The sequence below is a fragment of the Pelodiscus sinensis genome, chromosome 6, assembly GCF_049634645.1.
Source record: "Pelodiscus sinensis isolate JC-2024 chromosome 6, ASM4963464v1, whole genome shotgun sequence".
NCBI classification, from domain to species: Eukaryota; Metazoa; Chordata; order Testudines; family Trionychidae; genus Pelodiscus; species Pelodiscus sinensis.
In genome coordinates, this window is record NC_134716.1 from 73,991,001 (window position 1) to 74,015,311 (window position 24,311).

At 43.1% G+C, this 24,311-nt stretch overlaps 1 long non-coding RNA gene across 1 annotated transcript in view; it reads right to left on the reverse strand.

Annotated features, from left to right (window-relative positions):
• LOC142829906 (uncharacterized) overlaps positions 1-24,311 on the reverse strand; it is a 99,591-nt gene that overhangs the window by 65,046 nt on the left and 10,234 nt on the right. The window contains exon 2 of the long non-coding RNA XR_012904814.1: positions 9,104-9,286. This is a non-coding gene — a long non-coding RNA (uncharacterized LOC142829906). The remainder of the gene's footprint in view (positions 1-9,103; positions 9,287-24,311) is intronic.

Genomic DNA, 24,311 nt, shown 5'->3' on the forward strand with positions numbered 1-24,311 from the left:
CAAATGAGGTAGACATACAGATTTTTTAACATTTTTTAAAAGTCAGAGCAGTCATAATAAATATATTAAGTCATTAGTTACTAAATTTACTGTGATTATTCCCTTTTATTAAATAACAGTGCCCTCCTCCTTAGTCTTCCAAGGGGGCACCAGCCCCCACAGCAGCACTTTGTCTCCAGTACCATGTCAGTTCCTGGCCACTGAGGAGCAGAGGGGTAAAGCAAACCCATCCTGAACTCATGCCCTGATCTCTCTTATGGAAGAATAATAGAAAACAAGGAATTATCTGAAAGGAAAAAGGTAGAGACAGAAATACATCCTATTGGTGCCTCTTGTATGCTAAAAATGCTGCTTCTAGAAGTAGCTTCACACATTAGAATACAGAAGGACAGATAAGTCAGCATTCATCTGAAGAGTCAAGTCAACAATTAAGAGAACTGTTATTCTTCTGTTTAGTGTTAGTCTTCTTCTAGCTGTATAATGATGGTGCTCAGAGACTCATGGCTGAAGCACTGTACAAACACATGAAATAAAGTTTCAAACTAATTAATATGAAAAAGAAAGGTGTAATACTTTTAGCATTTCCAACCATCCTCTAGAGAGATCCTCCCTTCTACATATACATGATACTTTTCCCAGTGCAGGCTCCCTTACATTTAGGCTGTGTCTAGACTGGCAAGTTTTTCCGCAAAAGCAGCTGCTTTTGCAGAAAAAGTTGCCAGCTGTCTACACTGGCCGCTTGAATTTCCACAAGAACACTGACTTCCTACTGTCTGAAATCAGTGCTTCTTGCGGAAATACTATGCTGCTCCCATTTGGGTAAAAGTCCCTTTGCGCAAAGCTTTTGTGCAAAAGGGCCAGTGTAGACAGCTCAGATTTGTTTTGCGCAAAAAAGCCCCGATTGCGAAAATGGCGATTGGGGCTTTTTTGAGCAAAAGCGCGTCTAGATTGGCACGGACGCTTTTCCACAAAAAGTGCTTTTGCGGAAAAGCATCCGTGCCAATCTAGATGCTTTTTTTCCACAAATGCTTTTAACGGAAAACTTTTCTGTTAAAAGCATTTGCGTAAAATCATGCCAGTCTAGACGTAGCCCAAGTGTTTGCAATCGGCTGTACTTGCAAAACCAGCTTCTTACCAGCTTGTCCATCTTCCCTGCCCTTAAGTTGAATCTGCTGTTGTTGTAGTTAAAGTGCTTATTTATAAATACAAAGGCTTTGCTGCTGGGTCCAAATGAAAGCTATGCTTATGTCAGAAAGTACATCACACATCACTGGTCTGGCACCATTCCCTGGTCATTCTGGGAATTAGCTCTTGAGGTCAACATTGCCTACCATGGTTTCTACACCATTTCTCTCACCTACTTTGTCTGGACCCTCTTTCTTACTCCAGGAACCACAGCAGTCTCTTTATTACACCTGCCTTCAGCTAGGTCACTCAGTGTTCCTAGCTTCCAGGATTGCAATGTCCATTTTCTCTAGAAGCCCTAGCCAGTCTTTTCTCTCCTAGCCCCTTGGTGCCAGTCCCTCAGTGGCTGTTCAGGGTCCTGGACTTGCCTCCTGTTCCTGTCCAGGGATCCTCTGCTCAGCAATTCTGTACTTTCCTTTACAGGTTCTCTTACCTATGAGCATCGTCAGCTGGAGAGTCTCCGTCTACGGGTACAGATACTAAGGGACTCCTCAGCAATTATCCCTCTAACCTTTTCTATCCAGGTGTGGACTTTATCCATCCACGTGCAGAATAAAATTGTTATGTGCACCAAAGCATGTACAAATGTAGAAACCAAAAACCTAGCTGTCGACACTCTGCTAAGCAGCTGGATGGCATCTAAATTTCTCCTGAGTAGTCACACAAGCACACAGTTTACAGGGAACACTGTTCCTGAGTGAACCTCCATCCAGGTTTGGCTAGAGCCTACGAGTAAAAGGCCTTTATTCAACCACAGCGTCTGAGTGTATGGATCTGGGCTTCGTGTCCCTTATTAAGTCACGGAATTACTGTTGCTTTGTTAAGTATCAGAGGGGTAGCCGTGTTAGTCTGAATCTGCAAAAGCGGCGAGGAGTCCTGTGGCACCTTAGACTAATCCAAGTGTTGGAGCTTAAGCTTTCGTGGGCAAAGACCCACTTTGTCAGATGCATGTAGTGGAAATTTCCAGAGGCAGGTATAAATATGCAGGCCAGAATCAGGCTGGAGATAACGAGGTGGATCCAATCAGGGAGGGTGAGGCCCACTTCTAGTAGCTGATCTGGAGGTGTGAATTCCAAGAAAGGAGAAGCTGCTTTTGTAGTTAGCTAGCCATTCACAGTCTTTGTTTAATCCTCCGTTGATCGTGTCAAACTTGAAGATGAACTATAGCTCAGCAGTTTCTCTTTGAAGTCTGGTCCTGAAGATTTTTTGCTGCAGGATGGCTACCTTTAGATCTGCAATCGTGTGTCCAGGGAGACTGAAGTGTTCCCTTACAGGATTTTGTATGTTGCCATTCCTAATATCTGATTTGTGTCCATTGATTCTTTTACGTAGGGACTGTCCACTTTGGCCGATGTATATAGCAGTGGGGGCATTGTTGGCACATGACGGTCACATAAACCCCTCCCTATACCGAAAGCCTACTGACTGCTATGCTTACCTGCATGCCTCCACCTTCCATCCCGGACACACCACACAATCCATTATTTACAGCCAAGCACTGAGGTACAACCGCATATGCTCCAACCCCTCAGACCGAGACTAACACCCACAAGATCTTCAACAAGCATTCTGTAAACTACGATACCCACACGAGGAAGTGAGGAGACAGATTGATAGAGCCAGACGTGTACCCAGAAGCCTCCTGCAGATTTAAAGGTAGCCATCCTGCAGCAAAAAAACTTCAGGACCAGACTTCAAAGAGAAACTACTGAGCTACAGTTCACCTTCAAGTTTGACACAATCAACTCAGGATTAAACAAAGACTGTGAATGGCTCGCTAACTACAAAAGCAGCTTCTCCTCTCTTGGAATTCACACCTCCAGATCAGCTACTAGAAGTGGGCCTCATTCTCCAGGATTGGATCCACCTTGTCATCGCCAGCCTGATTCTGGCCTGCATATTTATACCTGCCTCTGGAAATTTCCACTACATGCATCTGACGAAGTGGGTCTTTGCCCACGAAAGCTTATGCTCCAACACTTCAGTTAGTCTATAAGGTGCCACAGGACTCCTCGCCGCTGTTGCTTTGTTATGATTGTTATTATTTCACAGTTCTCCTTTTACCTAATATTGTATTAAAATCCCTAACTAACTCTTCTTTGTTTCACTTTATGACTAGTCTCCTTGTCATTTTAAGGGCAATATTACGGGTGATAGACCCTGATGTGGGGGATGAATTTGGTCTATCTGTGCAAAGATCTTACTTAGACATCACGCTTACCGTATTTTCCAGCGTATAAGGCTACTGGGCGTATAAGACGACCCCCTAATTTTTTAGTTAAAAGATAGGGTTTCGTCTTATACCCCAGCGCCCCTCCGCCTCCCCGGCTTTGCTCCCGGTGTCCCTGGTCTGCTGGAGACGGTCCCCAGCAGACCAGAGGCACCGGGAGCAAAGCCGCAGCAGCGGCGGGGTCCCGCGCCTCTGAGGCTTTGCCTCTGAGGCTTTGCTCCCTGTGCCTCTGGTCTGCTGGGGACCGTCTCCAGCAGACCAGGGACACCGGGAGCAAAGCCTCTGAGGACGCCCCAGCAGCGGGACAGCCCCGGCGCGCCTGGGCTGCCCCGCCGCCGGCTTCCCCCGAGGCTTTGCAAAGCCTCATACCTGGCATGTAAGACGACCCCCGATTTTTGGGGGATGTTTTTTAACATCAAAAGTCGTCTTATACGCCGGAAAATACGGTATACATTTTTTTTATAATTGCCTACATTAAATTTTGGTGCTAATAGCTCCCAGCTACCTTTCTTTGGAACTGCAGGCTTTAAAGGGAATAGAATTTACCAATAATAGGTGTAAATTGTTCATTGTTTTGGGTCCTCTGCATACTCATAAAGAAAACAAAAAGCCACAGTTAATCCAGATTGGTGCTGCTCTCCAGTGAGGGAGGCTCATGGAAGGATTCAGCCAGCATGAGTAGCATCAACAGAACAAATGGAGATTCCTCCCCACAACCTCTCACCAAGTATGTCAAATTAGGAGCAAACTAGGATGGAACAATCTATATTAATCTAAAAATTAAGAATCTACCCACAAATATTCCTCAGAATACAGGAATTTGGGGTTGTTTGTTTGGGCTTTGTTTGTGGAGGCCTGAGGCTGGGTTAGTTTAAGGGAACTATGTTGCTGGCTTCTGGTTAACCAACAAGGTATTATAGAAGCTATTCTGTGGTCACTTGATAAATCTAAGGCTACGTCTAGACTACAGGCTTTTGTCGACAGAAGTTTTGTCAACAGATACTGTCGACAAAGAGCATCTAGACTACATTCAGTTCTGTCGACAAAGCAAGCTGCTTTGTCAACATGGCAGTGTAGACGCAAAGGACAGTTTAGATGCAATAATGCCTTCTGTCGACAGAACTCTGTCGCCAAAAGGCGTTATTCCTCGTAAAATGAGGTTTACCAGCGTTGACAAAACTGCTGAGTTCTGTCGACGTTATGTCGACAGAACTCAGCAGTAGTGTAGACGCAGGTTTAGTTTTGTCGACAAAAGTCCACTTTTGTCGACAAAACCCTGTAGTCTAGACACACCCTAAGTATTGTAATAACAACCAGTTTAGGGGGTTGCCTGCCCCATTCTTTTCAGTTTGGTCCTAAGCTCAGTTGGTTTCCCTGGAACTCTGGTCACAAAAGGCAACTAAATCTTCAGCTTCCACTAGGCACAGCATGTGGTCCTACTCTTCCAGGGAGGGGTCTTTAAAACCCTTATCTAGAAGCCCTCAGGATAGATCTACCTCCCTCCCCTGACTGAGAAGGACTGTTCCCTTTTAAAGCTTCCTCTCCAGTAGGTGCATACTCTGCCAGTCTGGAGGATTGGGCAATTCCTGGGCCCAGTGCTGTTCTCTAGCAGAGTGCTTTTTACATGCCCTCACAATGCTTAAATGTTCAAGAAAGCTCAGCACCAAAGTAGGGATCAAATTTTCAGAAGGGCACAACCCTTTGGATCCTGAGCTCCTTTGAAAGTCTGATCTTTGGTAGTGGATGGCTTGTGTCCCGAACCATGACAGTCAATGATTATTTCTTACAGATTTTCATCATAACTAATGCAAGCTTGTATTTATTATTCATAAAAGCATCAAATCCATAGTTGAACCTTATTATGATCTTTGCCTTGTTAATATCCTGCTACAGTAAGTTTACTGGGTTGATAGCAACTGATTTTCAAAGGATGAAAACCCTTTCTAAGCTGGTGAAGTAAAACTGCGGATTGGACCAATAGAAAAGTCTCCTGCCACATATTGTTTTGTTCAGTGCTTTGTTTCTTTAGCCCTACAGCACACAGGATACAGCACAGGAAACAGGGGGTTTCACAAACAACCATTCAAGCAGCAAGCCACCCAATTCAGGCTATGACCCATTCCTCTAGCAACTAAACATAACATAGTTCCTCAAATATCATCCTTCTGCCTCACACAACTGTTTTTAATTTTTGTGTGTGTTCCTTCTGAGTACCTGACTAAGTTTTCCATTCACCACCACCCCACCACTTTGCTAAGCCTAATGGGAGATGCAATCAGATTAAACTTCCACTTTCTCATGACTGCACCCTACCACAGTCCAGTGTTCCCATCTCGTTAAGATTCAGAACTTCTGATCTCTGTGGTCTTTCCTCTGACAAAACTCCCGGTGCTGCCTATACTGGTTGTATAACTGGACCCTGAATGAAAGTGATTAAACACATCAGGATTTTTTTCTTAATTGAAACTCATGATATTGCAGCTTGTCACTATTAAGGAAGCTTATACATTTTGTACAAAGTATATCTGTTAGCAGTAGGGCCACTGCAAGATTCCCACAAACTCAATGTCTGTGACTGAGCCAGCTCCTCTGCTGAGGAGCCAGGACAACCTCTGCCCACTAGGATTACTACTCAATCTGCAACATAGCTACTATGTTCTAAGAAAGGGAGAAGGTCTGTCTTAGCTTTGTTGTGGAATAATGAAACTGTCATCATAGTTACATACATGCTGGTAGAGGGGACATTATATTTAATATTAATTATTTGACTGCTGTCATATATTATTGGACAACATATGCCAACACAACACTCAGATAGGATACTGCAGTAGTCAGAGAGTAAATGCTAACTCTGAAATCAGTAGTTCATTTAAGGCGCACAAACAGCTGCCTGATTAGTTTGCCTCCACAATAAGCTAAGCTGCAAGCAGCTTGAGCATCAGGGCTTCGGTAAATGTGCATGTAATTTGCACTACTGTCAGACAGATCAGCACATTCTGGGAAAAGAAATCCGGTTTCCTCAGATCTATGATTTTACTCTGGAAAAGGTGTACAAACCACATAATCTCCTTGTTAATTCTCTCCTAACCACTACAATCACTGCACATGATTTGACTTGCCTCCAGGTGTAGTTAGATAGCAGGGTTGAACAAACTCAACACTAGGGCTACGTCTAGACTACATGGCTCCGTCGACGGAGCCATGTAAAATAGTTTATTTGGCATAGTCAAAGACGCGGGGATTTAAATAATCCCCGCTTCATTAAAATAAAAATGGCTGCCACGCTGTACCGACGATCAGCTGATCAGGCACAATGCGGCAGTCTAGATGTGTTTGTCGACTGCTCCGGTAAACCTTGTTTCACGCTTCCTTTGTCGACCGCACCACGTCTAGACTGCTGCGCTGTGCCGGATCAGCTGATCGTCGGCACAGCGTGGCAGCCATTTTTATTTTAATGAAGCGGGGATTATTTAAATTCCCGCGTCTTTGACTATGCCTAATAAACTATTTTACATGGCTCCGTCAACGCAGCCATGTAGTCTAGACGTAGCCTAGTGGTCTGCAGCTGCCTTCCTTTCTTACTGGTTAAATTAAACCATTCTCCCTAGCTGAAGCACTAGCAAAATGGCTCAGGAGTAATTATGTAATTAATGGCGAGTTTCCATTAGCAACTCGTGGTCTGCAGAAAGGTTTGCATTGAGCCAGGTGGGCCATGGGCCAAAAAGTTTAAGTCCTGCTGCCTTAGGGATATTTCTCTGAGGCACACTCTCAATAAAGTGAGGTTAGAACTAGTCTCAATTCTATCAAGTTATTCACCAGTGCCAGAATAAATCTCATTTTAAAACAATATTTCAAAGTCTGTGGGACACATGGCAACTCCCTGGGAAGAGGCACAAGATAGAGAAAAACAGCAATGGAGTTGTGAAAGCCACCTGACTCCAGATCCACCTGTGTGCCTGTGGCTGTAGACATTGCAGTTGCTGGCTCGCTGCAAGATATAGAACCACCTGACGAGACTGTATCTCATGGATATCTAGACAGCAGACTATCCTTCTGCTATAAACCACCTGCCTTTCCCTACATCCCAGACTATTTTTCTCCATTCAAGCTCATCTGAAGAAGTAAGATTTGCCTACAAAAGCTCATGATACTATATACATATTTTTGTTTGTCTCTAAGGTGCCACAGGACTACTCGTTGTTAACCCAGACTATGTTTAAAGTAGCTAGCCAAGGTATATTTTCATGGTAAGTAGGCCCACCCATTTATCTTCTTTGCTCCTGTAGCATCAAGTTCAGCTGTGAGAACAGACAAAGTCTAGGCTCATAGTCACAGCAAGCTGTAGCCTTCTGGGGCATGGGAAAACAGCCAGCCACTCAAAAAGTATGAACAAAAACCAAGAGCAGAGTAAAACAGGGACTGAAACTGGGATATCTGGATCTAAAAGAATGACCTTCTACTTCTTGAATATATGACACAGCTTCAGTTCCACAAAGTAGGGATATAAGCAACTAATGTCTCCCTGCCGAGCCAGTGGTTGGAACCACCCACCGCTGATAGGGCCCTGGGCTGGGGCCCCGTGGAGAGGGAGGGCATGGGCCCCCCTACTCCTCCTTTACTAGCTCCCAGACTAGGTGTTGTGAAACTAGGCTACTGGGCCTGATTTTGAGAGACTAGGCCCCAGGGCCTGCCCGTGAGATATATTGATATTTCAAAGCGGAAGCACAGCTTGGAGCTTGGGACCAGCGGAGGACTCTAAGTTCCCTGCTTGCCCCAGTTTCCATGTGGCGTTTCAATCTGAAATGTATAAGAGCCTCTGTTGGGGTCGCATGGCACTTCTGCCTTTGAAATGTAGCAACAGCCAGGTGAGCTCTTTCAACATTGCAAAGTGGAAGGTTGCTACATTTCAAAGAGGAAGTGCCCTTATTGACTAATCAAATAGTTGATGGAAATTCTATTTGATTAGTTGATTAATCTAATTTTAACATCCCCACCGCAAAGGCAATAGTAGATTCAGAAATCTCCCCAGTGGTCCAGCCTTTAGATGGGAACAGAGAGCCACATTGAACAGAGACAGTAAAAGATAATCTGCAGAGAGAATGGACAGAAGAAAAGACAGTATTAACTGTACTGGGGCATAGTCTCCCATTCCCTGGATCCACCACACAATGTGTGGAAGGTTTGAACTGTCCCCAAACAAAGTAGGAAACCACCTGAAAAGATTGTATCCCATGGATATCTAGAAGTCAGACTATCCTTTTTCTATAAACCATTACTGACAGGCTAGTAAAGCCTAAGTAGCTAGATATATTGTTTCACTTCCTTTTCAGAAGAAATATGATTATTAAGAGAAAACTCCACCCATTTTGCTCAGTGCAACTGCAAGGAGAAAAATTCTGTTTGCTGCTAATATCTTCATGCCATTTTAGATTCATGCTAGCAAAACAGGGACTCTATTGTGGGCATCCTTCTTCCCTAACTCCAGGTGCATTTTGATGCCTTTTTCAACATTACTGATCCATAGTGGATGACTTTCAAGGAACCAGCAACTGCAATCTCTACAGCCACAGGAACACAGATAGATTTGGATTCAGGTAGCTTTCAAAACTCCATTGCTGTTTTTCTTGGGATGGGTAGGCCATAGCATCACGCCTATAGAGTTGAAGGAGGGAAGGGTTTTTCACTCACCCACACATGAAGAAGGGACAACATCTGTCACCCAGGTCCTTATTCTAACTCTCAGTCATGGTGTCGCAGGGGAAGAAGGTTTGTTATCCATCTAGATGAGTTTTCATCACTGTTCCCTTGAGGTCCTGCCTTCACCTGTTTCATCATCTGTGTGGATCTGGTGCTGGTCTCCCGAGGCATTACCTGGGACAGATAGACATACATGGTAAAGATGAACTTATCCATTATCATACCTACCTGGATCCTCTGTAGGAAGATGATTTTTTTCCTCTATAGTTACAACTGCCACACCTACTCTCATTTTAGGTTACAGGCCAAGGAGTCCTTTTAGTTCACCAGTACTTAACTGAATTTTCCCACCCTGTTAACTTTTGTTGGCTTCGATAAAGGCAGTTACCTGTTTTTCACTCTCACAATTTATCACTTTTCCTTTAGTCATAAAAACATCTGAACACAGGCACAGGATCAGGGAGGTGAGCCCCTGATTGATTCTTCTCTAGATAACTTGCTAAATCCAGTCAACACAACCATCTGAAAGTTAGCATGGTGGAGAGCCATTTATGCCACAGCGACAAAGAATCCTGTAGCACCTTATAGACTAAACAGATGTATTGGAGCATAAGCTTTCGTGGGCAAAGACCCACTTCGTCAGATGCATCTGACGAAGTGGGTCTTTGCCCACGAAAGCTTATGCTCCAATACATCTGTTAGTCTATAAGGGTATGTCTACACTGCCACCCTAGTTTGAACTTGCAAATGAAGCCCGGGATTTAAATATCCCGGGCTTCGTTTGCATGTGCCCAGGCGCGGCACGGACTAGGCAGTTCGAATTAAAATTCCTAATTCAAACTACCATTAAACATCCTTGCAGGAGGAATAACAGTGGTTTGATTAGGAGCTTTAATTCGAACTACCTAGTCCATGCCGCGTGTAGCCGCGGGCAGGTAGTTCGAACTATGGGGCATTTAAAAATGGCGGCGCCCGGGAACATGCAAATGAAGCCCGGGATATTTAAATCCCGGGCTTCATTTGCAAGTTTGAATGCCTACATTAGCCACCCTAGTTCGAACTAGGGTGGCAGTGTAGACATACCCTTATAGACTAAGGGTATGTCTACACTGCCACCCTAGTTCGAACTAGGATGGTAATGTAGGCAACCGGAGTTGCAAATGAAGTCCGGGATTTGAATTTCCCAGGCTTCATTTGCATAAATCTGGGCACCGCCATTTTTAAATGTCCGCTAGTGCGGACTCCGTGCCGCGCGCCTACACACGGCACGGACTAGGTAGTTCGGACTAGGCTTCCTAGTCTGAACTACCATTACTCCTCGTTTAAACTATCTAGTCCGTGCCGCGTGTAGCTGCGTGGCATGGAGTCCACACTAGCAAACATTTAAAAATGGTGGCGCCCAGCTTTATGCAAATGAAGCCTGGGAAACTCAAATCCCGGGCTTCATTTGCAACTCCAGTTGCCTACATTACCACCCTAGTTTGAACTTTCATGGGCATCTGACGAAGTGGGTCTTTGCCCACGAAAGCTTATGCTCCAATACATCTGTTTAGTCTATAAGGTGCTACAGGATTCTTTGTTGCTTTTGCAGATCCAGACTAACACGGCTACCCCTCTGATTTATGCCACACATTTTTTAAGCCCTGTCTTTAAAATATCATTTGTATCTTTCTGTCTCTCCAGGCTACTCATTACGCTTGGTGCTCCCTCTTTCACCACATAACCTCCCTATTTTAATTCAAATCCATCTTTCAGTGCTTCCCTTCATCTCTGAACCTTTCTCAAAGAAACTTACACCAATACACTTCCATCATGTGTATTACGCATGTCTGAACTGTATTTACAAAATGATGAGTAAAATTAATAGACAACCTATGTGTGATTGCAACTCTTTAGCTCAGCTGTGAGTATGTGCAGAACTTTTTCATGCCACAGGGAGCATTGGGACACATTCTGCCTTGCAAATTATCCCAGTACACACAGTGCATTCCTTCTGCTATACCCCTTTACAGGCAAATGCAATGTTTGATTATATAAAATAAAGTAAAAAGACAGCAAAGACAACAGATTTGTTTCACAACTAATTAGCAAATAGGCTGACCAAACTTTATACACAGATTCAGAGTGAGTTCCTTAGGATTTGTGAAGGATGGGCAACAAAAAGAAATAAAATCAGATGAAAACTATCAAATAGGATAAAGATCATTCTTTCAGACCATTAAAACCTAAGTATTATTGCAACTTTCACTTGACTCCATCACAACTAAACCTTTACAACTTGTTTCCTTAAACTAGTGTGTATTCCTTTATACCAATAGTCAAATTTATACTTGTGGATATTCAGAAATAGTCTGCCACAAATTATTACTTTGAAATGTTAAAAAGTAGAATGAAAGTAGTTAATAACAGTATGCACATCCAAACAAGTTTTCCCTTTCTGACAAAGGAAGGGTAATTAACCAACAGAACAATTTACTGTATTACTAGACATGTTTATATGAAGACAGAAAGACTTTTGAAGCTATGCTCTAGTTCAGACAGGTTAATTCAGGGAAGTCCCATGGCCTGTGCTATGCAGGTCAGACTCCGTCACAATGGTTCCTTCTGGCCTTGCAGACTATTGTCTGTACAATGGTCCTTTAGCACTAATACAGCATTTCTGCAAAAACAATTTTGCAGAAGGGGAGAGGCAATTCTCGATTTAGTCCTGAGTGGAGTTCAGGATCAGGTCCAGGATATAACCGTTACAGGACCGCTTGGGAATAGTGACCATAATATAACAACATTCAACATTCCTGTGGTGGGAAGAACACCTCAGCAGTCCAGCACCCTGGCATTTAATTTCAAAAAGGGGAATTACGCAAAAATGAGGAGGTTAGTTAAACAGAAATTAAAAGGCACAGTGACTAGAGCCAAATCCCTGAAAGCTGCATGGAAACTTTTTAAAGACACCATAATAGAGGCCCAACTTAAATGTATACCCCAAATTAAAAAACATAGCAAGAGACCTAAAAAAGAGTCACCATGGCTTAACCACCATGTAAAAGAAGCAGTGAGGGACAAAAAGGTATCTTTTAAGAAGTGGAAGTCCAATCCTAGTGAGATAAATAGAAAGGAACATAAACACTGTCAAATCAAGTGTAAACATGTAATAAGAAAAGCAAAAAAAGATTTTGAGGAACACCTAGCCAAAAACTCAAAAAGAAATAACAACATGTTTTTTAAGTACATTAGAAGCAGGAAGTCTGCTAAAAAGCCTGTGGGTCTCCTAGATGATCGAGCTATAAAAGGAGCAATCAAGGACGATAAAGCCATTGCGGAGAAACTAAATGATTTCTTTGCTTCAGTCTTCATGGCTGAGGATGTTGGGGAGATTCCCGAATCTGCATCGTCCTTTGTGGGTGATGAATCTGAGGAACTGTCCCGGATTGAAGTGTCATTAGAGGAGGTTTTGGAACAAATAGAAAAACTTAATGTTAACAAATCTCTGGGACTGGATAGCATTCATCCAAGGGTTCTAAAAGAACTCAAATGGGAAATTGCTGAGCTATTATCTGTGGTTTGTAACCTATCCTTTAAATCGGCTTCCATACCTAATGACTGGAAGGTAGCCAACGTGACACCAATATTTAAAAAGGGCTCTAGAGGCGATCCTGGCAATTACAGACCGGTAAGTCTAACTTCAGTACTGGGCAAATTAGTCGATACAATAGTAAAGAATAAAATTGTGAATCATGTAGAAGAACATAATTTGTTGGACAAAAGTCAACATGGTTTCTGTAAAGGGAAATCCTGTCTTACTAATCTATTAGAGTTCTTTGAAGGGGTTAACAAACATGCGGACAAGGGGGATCCAGTAGATATAGTATACTTGGATTTTCAGAAAGCCTTTGACAAGGTCCCTCACCAAAGGCTCTTGTGTAAATTACATGGCCATGGGATAAGAGGGAAGGTCCTTTCTTGGATTGAGAACTGGTTAAAAGACAGGAAACAAAGGGTAGGAATAAATGGTAAATTTTCAGATTGGAGAGGGGTAACTAGTGGTGTACCCCAAGGGTCAGTCCTGGGACCAATCCTTTTCAACTTATCATAAATGATCTGGAGAAAGGGGTAAGCAGTGAGGTAGTAAAGTTTGCAGATGATACAAAACTGTTTAGGATAGTCAAGACAGAAGCAGACTTTGAGGGACTCCAAGAAGATCTCACCAAACTGAGTGAATGGGCAACAAAATGGCAAATGAAATTTAATGTGGATAAGTGTAAAGTAATGCACATCGGGAAAAATAACCCCAACTATACGTACAGTATGATGGGGGCTAATTTGGCTACGACAAATCAGGAAAGAGATCTTGGAGTTATCGTGGACAGTTCTCTGAAAACTTCCACACAGAGTGCAGCGGCGGTCAAAAAGGCAAATAGGACGCTAGGAATTATTAGGAAAGGGATAGAAAATAAGACACAGAATATCTTACTGTCCCTGTATAAAACTATGGTACACCCACATCTTGAATACTGTGTACAGATGTGGTCTCCTCACCTCAAAAAAGATATTTTGGCCTTGGAAAGGGTTCAGAAAAGGCCAACTAAAATGATTAGGGGTTTGGAACGGGTCCCATATGAGGAGAGGCTAAAGAGACTGGGACTTTTCAGTTTAGAAAAGAGGAGACTGAGGGGGGATATGATAGAGGTCTATAAAATCATGAATGGTGTGGAGAGGGCTGATAAAGAAAAGTTATTTATTAGTTCCCATAATAGAAGAACTAGAGGACACCAAATGAAATTAATGGGTAGCAGGTTTAAAACTAATAAAAGGAAGTTCTTCTTCACACAGCATTCTGTCAACCTGTGGAACTCCTTGCCAGAGGAGGCTGTGAAGTCTAGGACTATAATAGAGTTTAAAGAGAAGCTGGATAAATTCATGGAGGTTAGGTCCATAAAAGGCTATTAGCCAGGGGATAAAATGGTGTCCTTGGCCTCTGTTTGTCAGAGGCTGGAGAGGGATGGCAGGAGACAAATCGCTTGATCATTGTCTTCGGTCCACCCTCTCTGGGGCACCTGGTGCTGGCCACTGTCGGTAGACAGGATACTGGGCTAGATGGACCTTTGGTCTGACCCAGTAAGGCCGTTCTAATGTTCTTAATTCACTTGGTTCCTATGTAAGTCACAGGCACTAAAATAATAAAAAATAAAATTAAGGGCACAAGCCCTGATCATTCATTCCTCAGAGCACTTCAACAACCAGTGAAGTCAACAGGCTTTGAACACTCTCAGTACCTTTCAGGATCAAGCCTATATTAAGTACATTTTCAGCCCAGATGATCTCACTTCCTTTCTTATTTTATATATTTATGTGGTAGTTCTGTTTTCTTGTGTAAAAGGCAAACAAACAAAATGGACAATGTGAAAAATTAGGAATATCTTTTTTTTGTCTGCAGTACATGGAATCAACCACCAGATGGCACAAAATACCAGTTGACAAGCTTTGTGACAATTTCTTTCATAGCTGACTATAAGCAGTATTCGTTTTGAATAAATAAAATATTTTCTTTCCCATGGAAAATATATGTCCAAAAATTAGCATTTTAAACCCCCCAGTCAAAAGGTCTAAATCCTCCAAATTTAAAAGGATATGTAATTGTATGCATGTATACAAGAGGCCCCCACTTTGCGACAGCCCGAGTTACAACCCCTCTGCACTTACGGCATTTCCCCCGAAATCCCCCGACTTACGTTCTCGGCCCCGCATTTACGACGGCATATGATGCTTTTGGAGATGCAGACTTGAGTTACGACGCCCCTGACTTGCGATGTGATCTCCAGAACCGATCGCATCGCAAATCAGGGGCAGCCTGTACTAACAAACTTCAGATGTTGATCACATTGCATAAAGCACTAGTGGATTGTGGTCATATAACTACAGTGATAGGTACATTATAAGGATTCCTATTGTAGTAATAGGGACCCATAAGAGGGGAGTCAATACAATCTACACATACCAACCTAGCTTAATAACCACATGACCTTACTTCAGTAACCATTGTATTTCATCACCTCATTCTTGCCTTAGTTTTTAATTACCGCCATATATTGTATATCATAAATACTGAGATTGTCAGGATTTCAGGAGAAGAACCATATCTTTCCATTTGCTCTATCAACAAGCATCACTTTAGATGCTTTCAAAATAATAAAACAAATGCATTGTCAGGATTCCAAACTATGTCTGATCCCTAAATGTATCGCCTTCACAGTATCATTTTGCACTTATTTAATATCTACCTATCACTGCTAGCCTAAAAAGGGCTGCTCAGTTACCTAGGATGCTGCTGAACTTCTCCACTGACCTGGGGACAAAGCTGAACAACCTCTAGATTCAAGGCTGCCTACATTCAGGATTGTGACTATGACTGCCAGTGCTTGTCTCCACCTATTGCTTCCCCATGCTCCATGACCGCAGGACTTGAATTAATGATAATGATGATGAATTTGACAAGATGTTAATGGGATGAAAGTTGTGAGAAAATCCATGTGGGGTTAAGTGAGAAAGCTGTTGCACAGGGGCAGTCTTACTCTCTTGGCTATGAAAACCAGATTCTAGTGGCACAAATAATTATTATGGCGGAGGACACTTCCTTAGCTGCAGTGGGTGACCAGGACATCTTCTGTGCCTTGCCATGCTTTCCATGCCCTCAGCACATTACTGAAATGCCTTCATAGCCATGGAATCAAAAACTGATTTACATCACCTAGGCCACAAGAATAATCTTCACATGCTAAAGAAAGTCAGTTTCCCTATTTCGTAAAGGACAAAAAACCCATTAGTTACCCTCAACTCATTTGGCCTACTGATCAAAGCATTTCCCAAGCTATGACCACTGTCACATGCAAACAACAGCTTGGAGCCACAGGTGAGAACTGGTAGGGATGTTAGATAGCATTTATTTTAGTAATCATATAGCCACAAAATTTTTTATTAGTTACACAGTTACTAAAATATTCCCCGGGGTTGGGTCTGGCAGCCAGTGTGTTCCCGGCTCCTGCCCCCACTCCCATGGAGCCCTCTGCTAATCCGTGCTTCTGCCTTTGTGGCAGGTGGACCAGTCCATGAGAGCAGCCAGTTTAAAAATCTAATACAGAGGCAGTAGCGTGGGGAGGCAGCAGCCCCTATCCACGGGGTGGGCCTCAGCTCCTCACAGACAGAGGCTGCTCCGAGATCCCATTAGGTTGCATTCTACTGGACAGACCAGATCATGGCATTATGGTCATGATCTTTGTTGTAAGACAGTACTAGGAAAAATGTTTAGAGAATAACATGGACCTGTATGCAGTTTTCATTGATTTGATCAAAGCTTTTGATACAGTCAACAGAATGAGTCTATGGACTATTCTACATAAACTGGGCTGCCCAAGAAGGTTCATACAAATCATTCATCTGTTCCATGAGCACATCAGCAGTGACTTTTCCAATGCATTTGAAATCCATTTGCATACTAGCTCCAATACTATTTGTCTTGTTCTTTGCTTGTGTTCTCAGCTATGCAACACAGGACTGAGATCAGGAAAATACATCTGCTACCGACTTAATGACACTAGAAACACTAAAGAGGTTTCTAGTTGATGTACTTTTTGCAGATGTACCTTGATGGCGCATACACAAGAGGACCGTTAGGTCAATTTTGATAGATTTTCCAAAGCATCCCAGCTCTCTGGCCTCACCATCAGACTTGGGAAGACAGAAGACTTATTCCAACCAGCACCTCATTCCAATGACCCAGTGCCACCCATTTTCATCCAAGTTGAAACGTGGATTAGTTCACGTATTTGGGCAGTACCGTAGCTTCCTTGATAAGGAAATCTCCTCTAGAAGAGAGGAGAGTAAGTAAAGCCAGACAAACTCTAGGCTGACTTCAAACAAAAGTTTTTAACTCATACAACATCCGTGTTTCCACCAAATTTCAGGTATATAGTTCACTGGTTCTATTATGTCTCTGATACATGGACTCTTTATTAACTTCACATTTAACAGCATTGAGCAATTTCACGTGTTCCCTATACTTCCCCTTCTCAGGGTATGTCTACACTACAGCGCTAATTCAAACTAACTTAGTTCAAATTAGTTAATTCGAACTAAGCTAATTCGAACTAACGCATCCAGACTAAAAAACTAGTTCGAATTAGCGTTTTGCTAATTCGAACTAGCATGTCCACATTAAGTGGACCCGGAACCGGGGTTAAGGATGGCTGGAAGCAGTGCCAGCAGGGCATCAGATGAGGACTTAGAGCATGGAGCTGCTGCTGAGGGCTAGCCGAGGGCTGTGCTTAAAGGGACCCGACCCCCACCCCAGACAGACAGTTCTCGGGGTGCCCCGCTTGCAAAGCAGTCCTGGCTTGGAGTGCCCTGAGTGCCCACACTGGGCACATCACAGCACTCGGCCATCAGACCGGCTGCACTTGCCGCAGGCTGCCATCTGGGGAGAGGGGGCAATTGGGGGGCTGCAGGAGAGCTTCCACCCCCAGAAGCCCGCAGAGCCAGCCCAGTCCTCCCCATCGGGGGCTCCTACCCCATTCCTCCCTCACCTCTTTCCACTTACCCTTCCCTAGCCCCCCTTCCTGATGTACAAAATAAAGAAAACGTGTGGTCAAAAGTAGAAACTCTCTTTATTGAACAAAACTTGGGGAGACTGGGAAAAGGAGGTGGGAGAGGGGAAGAGAGAGGGTGGGAGAGGGGAGGGCAACTAAAATGACCAGAGGTTTGGAAGAGGTCCCATATGAAGAGAGGCTAAAGAGACTGGGACTTTTCAGTTTAGAAAAGAGGAGACTGAGGGGGGATAGGATAGAGGTCTATAAAAGCATGAATGGGGTGGAGAGGGTGCATCAAGAAAAGTTCTTTATTAGTTCCCATAATAGAAGGACTAGAGGACACCAAAGGAAAAGAATGGGTAGCAGGCTTCAAACTAGTAACAGAAAGTTCTTCACAAAGCAAAGAGTCAACCTGCGGAACTCCTTGCTGCAGGAGGCTGTGAAGGCTAGAACTAGAACAGAGTTTAAAGAGAAGTGAGATAAAGTGATGGAGGTTGGGTCCATGGAGTGGTATTAGCCAGAGGGTAGGAGTGGTGTCCCTGCCCAAAGTTTGTGGAAGGCTGGAGAGGGATGGCACAAGACAAATGGCTTGGTCACTGTCTTCGGTCCATCCCCTCCAGAGTCCCTAGGGTTGGCCGCTGTCGGCAGACAGGCAACTGGGCTAGATGGACCTTTGGTCTGACCCAGTACAGCCATTGTAAGCTCAGGGCTCAGGGTCGGGGTTCTCAGTGGACCCCCTTGATTTTCATGCACACCTGCTCCTGGGTGGCCAGGCTGGCAGCTCTCCTGCCCTAGACGACCACTTTCTTGTGCCTAGTGCGGAGGTCGTGGACAAGGTCCACAATGTCCGCACTAGACCAGGCAGGTGCCCGCCTCTTGCGGTCCCGGGCAAGCTCCCGGGAGCCGCCAGCCTGGTCCCGGGAAGAGGGGGAGGGCTGGGGGGCATCGGGTGGCTGACTCGAGCCGTGCCAGGTGCAGGGTCTGCTGGCTGGGTGCTCGCAGGCTTGCACCTGGCACGGGCATCATAACCAGCCCGTACCCCTTTAAGGGGTCCGGGGCCGGGAGGGGGGCAATAGAGTTTTCCTGGTGTTGGCCAGAGTGGCCACCAGGGAAAGCTGGGGAGGGCTAGCCTCCCACTAGTTCGAATTAAGGGGCTACACACCCCTTAATTCGAACTAGTAAGTTCGAACTAGGCTTAGTCCTCGTAGAATGGAGGTTTACCTAGTTCGAACTAAGCGCTCCGCTGGTTCGAATTAAGTTCAAACTAGTGGAGCGCTAGTGTAGCACCTATCAAAGTTAACTAACATCCGTTAGTTCGAATTAACTTTGTAGTGTAGACATACCCTCAGATATGAAATGATTTTATCATGTGTGCACATGAAGACTTAAAAACTCAAAGAACACAGTACACTATGTATCAGAAACTCTACGTTTAAAAAGGTGTTCTTGTAAGTTAGAAACTATATAGAAGTGTCTCACACCCAATATGTCATAAACAAAAGACACTCCTAGGAAGCTTGATTCCTGGAACACTGTAGTCAGAAGTGATTCATTTCTTAACATCTAACATAATTAGAGGCAGAGCCTCAGCCAATGTAAATTGTCCAGTGAAGGAATGACATTTTATACCAACCGAGGATTTGCCACTAGAACTTCTTGTTCTTCAGCAACCCTTACTGTAAGCATGTCTTAGGCATTTTAGCACTCAAGACTGGTTTGTTAATGAAGTTGTTGTTGTCTCAGTCCAAATTATATGTTCTTTGTGATGTTGTACTGGACGGTATGCTGAGCTGCTAATATAACAAGAGCGGGGCTCTTGTACATTTCAAAGTGGCAGTTCAGCATGGAGCCAGGGGTCAGTGGGGGCCTTAGCATTTGAAAGGGACAATGCCGCACAGCTGAGCCAGGGATCAGCTGTGCAGCGCTGCCACTCGTGGAGCCCGGGGCCAGCTGGGGACTCCTCAGCTGAAACTCTGGCCCTGCGCTGACCCAAGCTGCTGAGGGACTTCAGTGTGGCCTGCACTGCCGCAGGCTGCTGGAGGCTGCCACGGGGCTCCAGCCCCGGTCCTGCGCTGCCTCCAATCGGGTTGCCAACCCTGTTGTTCCAGCCCCAGCTAATCCTCCTGCACTTAGGCTCCCAGGCTGTCTGGTCAGGAGCATCTCTGGTCCTGCCAGTTTTTGGAGGTACAACCTATACTTAATAAATATAGGCTACAGTCAGAATGTGAATGACTCTAAAGCCTACTGGCTAGGATACTCACCTGGGATGTGGAAGACCCAAGTCCTTGTTCAAATTTTTTTTTTTTTTTTTTTGAGAAAGAACTGAGCTGGTTAAACATCTAACTCCAGGAAAGAGTTCACAGTCTTATATCCCACAGGGAGAGAGGTGCTTCCAAGGAGGGACCTTACTGCCTTTGAGGAACAGGGCTTAGTCTCCTCAGGATTTCCTACTGGATAGATTTGGCAGCTTTCAACTCACAGTGCTGGCCTTTGTGAATCCTATTCTTAGGTAGCTAAGTCTCCCCATGCAGTGTATAAGGAGTTTGGTTGCCTAACTCAGGATACTGGATTCCAGGAGGTTACAAGACCCCTAAAAGATAGGTGTTTCAGTGCAAAGTCTACGTCCACTTTATGGATCTTGCCTCAAGATATAAGAAAAATAGAAAAATATCCAAATTTGCTTGCAGATAATTTGCTAGCAGGAAAAAAAGATTTAATTTCAACAAATAAATTTGTTATGAATTATTTACTCAAGTCTATTAATCTTCTAATCATAAACAGAATAATTATTTTATTTAATTTTTCCATATTTTGTCTCATTAACAAATAACATTTTCCTGGAATACGTAGCTGCTGAGAGATGAAGAACTTGAAGGAACGTTTAGCTTTCAGTCCATTGAGAATTTAGGAGCCATTTTCTAACACTCCCTGATTCTTCTGTTATTGATTAAACACATGTAGGTTATCCAACCTAGTCTCAAAACTGCTCTTATATTCTCTCTCACTGTTCTCATCTGCTACCAGAAGACTATTAGAATTTGAGCGAAGTTCATGGTCCAAATTGTACCAGAATAAGACCCTGTAGAGTTCTACACAGGAAAACATGTGAGTAATTTCCCAATGCTACTATATACAAAGCTATATCATAGTTATATAGGCCATGTTATCATTGTATCTGAGTGCCTTGTAATCATTAATGGATTTATCCTCACAACAGCTGTATGAGGTAGAGGAGTGCTATTATCCCCAGTTTACAGTTGGAAAATTGAGAAATTGAAGCCCAGATCTTCAAAGATATTTAAGCAGCTAATTCCTATTGATTTGGACCTGAGTGACTTGTTCACAGTGGAAACCTATGACAGAACATGTACCTAGCATTCTTACCATTGGGCTGTTCTCCTTTTCAGAGACCTTCAGAAAGGAAGTAATGGGACAACCGAATAGCATCATATGAATGATTGGTTTTGACCATACAGTGCTCTGTGTGATCAATGATCCTAAAGACTGACAATAGTTCTTCAGCCATCTCTAAAAATGATGATCAGTCAACAGTCCATGCAGTCTCCATTCTATAGTCAACACTAAAATCAAACAAAACAGGCTCAAGGAGTTCTACAAATTCAAGACATGGCTGGAATGTTTTATCTGTAAAATTCTAAACAATTTTCCCCAAAAAGAGGAAATTAAAGAAAGGGAGATGGCACTTCAGAAAAGGATTTAATGAGCAAGAGTTGCTAATTGTTGCTTCTTTATAGAAGCTAGAACCTTGATATTCTGCAGGGAAATATTGACTCCAATAATGACCAGAATGTTTCCTTTCTGGCTTACATATCATAGTTCACACATCGCCCAGCACTGCCACAACTCAGTGAGTAACAATTGGCTGAAACTCTACTATTCTATGACAATCGTCATTGTCTGAATTCAAGCTTTCACATACACGACACTTGAAAATTCCCTTCAGCGAGAAACACTTGTCCCTGTTACAATGTAACTAGTTTGAGGTCCACTAGAATTGTTCTGCTAATGAGAATAGGAAGAAAGGGTGAAAAGAAAGAAACCTTTCTTTTCCCTTTGACCAGCCATAGTAAAAATATGAAAAACCCATTATGCTACAATCAGTCAGTTTTTCAGCAAGATTTATTCCAGTAGCATTGTGGGTGTTTTCTCTGACATTTCATCGGGGTTACCTGAACATCCTAGTGATTTGAAACTTAAGGTATAGGATAGGATCTAAGAAGCTGTACACAGCATAGGCCATGACTACCTTACACCTTACCTATGCTAGAAAGGATTTTCCGAAACAACTATATGATATAGTATAGCTATACCAGGAAACCCTCCTACTGCTTATACTGGCAAAAGAACTATCTGTACTAAGACCTTTCATGGCATAGCTATGTTTGTTAGGAGTGTGATTTTTTTCATAAGCCCAACCCATATAGTTATGCTGGGGAAACTTTTAAAGCATAGAACAGGCTTTAGAAACTCATTCTCACCTGTGCAATACTGTAGGACTAAAGGCCCACATTAGATTTGGAAGAACTATGGTTTTAAATTGAGTCAGGACATTAGCATGAGAAATAGGACCAAAGCATGAGCCCAAAAATGATATTGTGAGAAGGAAGAGTTGTTGTGTAACTTATAGTGACCATTTAAAGTACCAGTATTATCTGAAAGGTTTGGACTGAGGTAATAGAAATTAGCTGAGAACCAGATGCAGTAAATAACTGGCTAAGAAACTGGTTCATCTGGCCTTAGCTAAAGCCTGATAATTAGCAGTGACATCACTTGTTTGTTAAGAGCTATAAAAAATAAAATCTTAAAGGGTTCATTGGTAATGCCAGTCTGACCAAGCTGGAGCTGTCCAATATGGGTCAAAGTATCCCTGGGTTTCATTTGTTTATAGGTGTCTTAGGGATCTTGATCAAATGCTTATATATGTTTTGTTACTGTTTGGCTATAGTACATTGCTTATTATTTAGGCTTTTAAGCATGTTTAGAGAACTTGTATAAAATATTATTTGGCCTTTGTATTTAATAAAGGAACGTATGATTAAATTAGTGTCATAATAATACCTTACATACATAATATTTACAATAAGTGCAATGACACAGAAATTGAGATTAGCTGACTAACACTAGCCAGCAGTCCTCTTGTTTACAGAGTCAGAGTAAAGCATTTTGATGTTCTAGGCCTTCAGTGACACATGTAGTACAACTCGGTATGAGTGAGCTGAGGATTTCTTGACCATTTTTTAAAAATCCAAAATGGTTTGAGTATGATTTTTTCCCCTAGAGTTTAGAAGTCCTGGTTCAGTATCTATGGTCAAGTTTAATTTTAGCCAAATTAAATTAAAAGTTTTTTTCAATTGAAAAATAGAAATAAAATTCATGTGGATGCTTAAAACAATTTTTTAAACAAAAAAAATATATTAATTGTAAAAATGGGGGTTGCGGGGAGAGATGACACTAAACGATAGGTGAATATGGAAGTATTGTAGTGGGAGGGACGTCAGAGGCAGCCCGAGCTACGGGTTGACTGAGCTACTGCTCAGGGCGCCCCATTGTAGGGGGTGCTGTGCAGAGCTGCTGGACTGGGTGGGGGTGGGGCTGCGCATGCACCGCAGTCCCGGGGGCGGTGCGCGCTCCCAGGGCCAAGGGTGTACGAATGGCTTGGGCTGGCCCTGAGTGACAGAGAAAAAATATGGAACTCTGGGGGAGTAGCAAAGGGAAATGATTGGTGACAGATTTGGAGGACAAGTGTGTAGGAGGAAGTCTGATAGATACTAGGGAAAACAACGAATAGTCTAGTAGCGCCTTAAAGACTAACAAAACATGTAGATGGTATCATGAGCTTGTGTGGGCACAACCCACTTCTTCAGATGACCGGAGTGTTGGAAGTCCAGATCCAAGAATAAATAAGGGAAGGAGAGAAGGAAAAAATGGGGAGGGTGGAGGAAGAAAAAAAAAAAAAAAAAAAAAAAAGAGAGAGACAGCAAGTAAATAAGCTTCAAAGGGATAGCTGAGTTAGTCTGTAACAGGAAAGACTTAAAAAACAACAAGTAGTCTAGTAGCACCTTAAAGACTAAATAGACAGAAGAGGCTGATAAGAACCATTAGTTTGCACTTGGAAAGGAAGATGACCAACACCAGTTTCTACACAGACTTCGAGAACAATTAGCACCTTCATTGTTTGGTTAGATGTGGACTTCCAACACTCTGGTCATCTGAAGAAGTGGGTAGTGCCCACAAAAGCTCTGATACCATCTATATGTTTTGTTGGTCTTCAAGGTACTACTACACTCTTTGTTGTTTTTTAAGTTTTTCCTGTTACAGACTAACTTGGCTACCCCTCTGAAGCTTTTGAAGATACCAGGAAAGGCAGTTCAACCTATTTACCACAAGATGGCACTGAACATAACATTTTTCAACAACCCAGAAGAAATAAGCATAACCTCTCAAGGACAAAATTAGAATTTACATCAAGACCAATTTATGAATGACTTACTGAATTATGTATATGTATAGGCGTGCACACACACAATGGCACTAAGCAAAGCTGTTGGTCTGAACTTTATTTCATATACAATAGTGATAGAAATGTAGCCGTGTTAGTC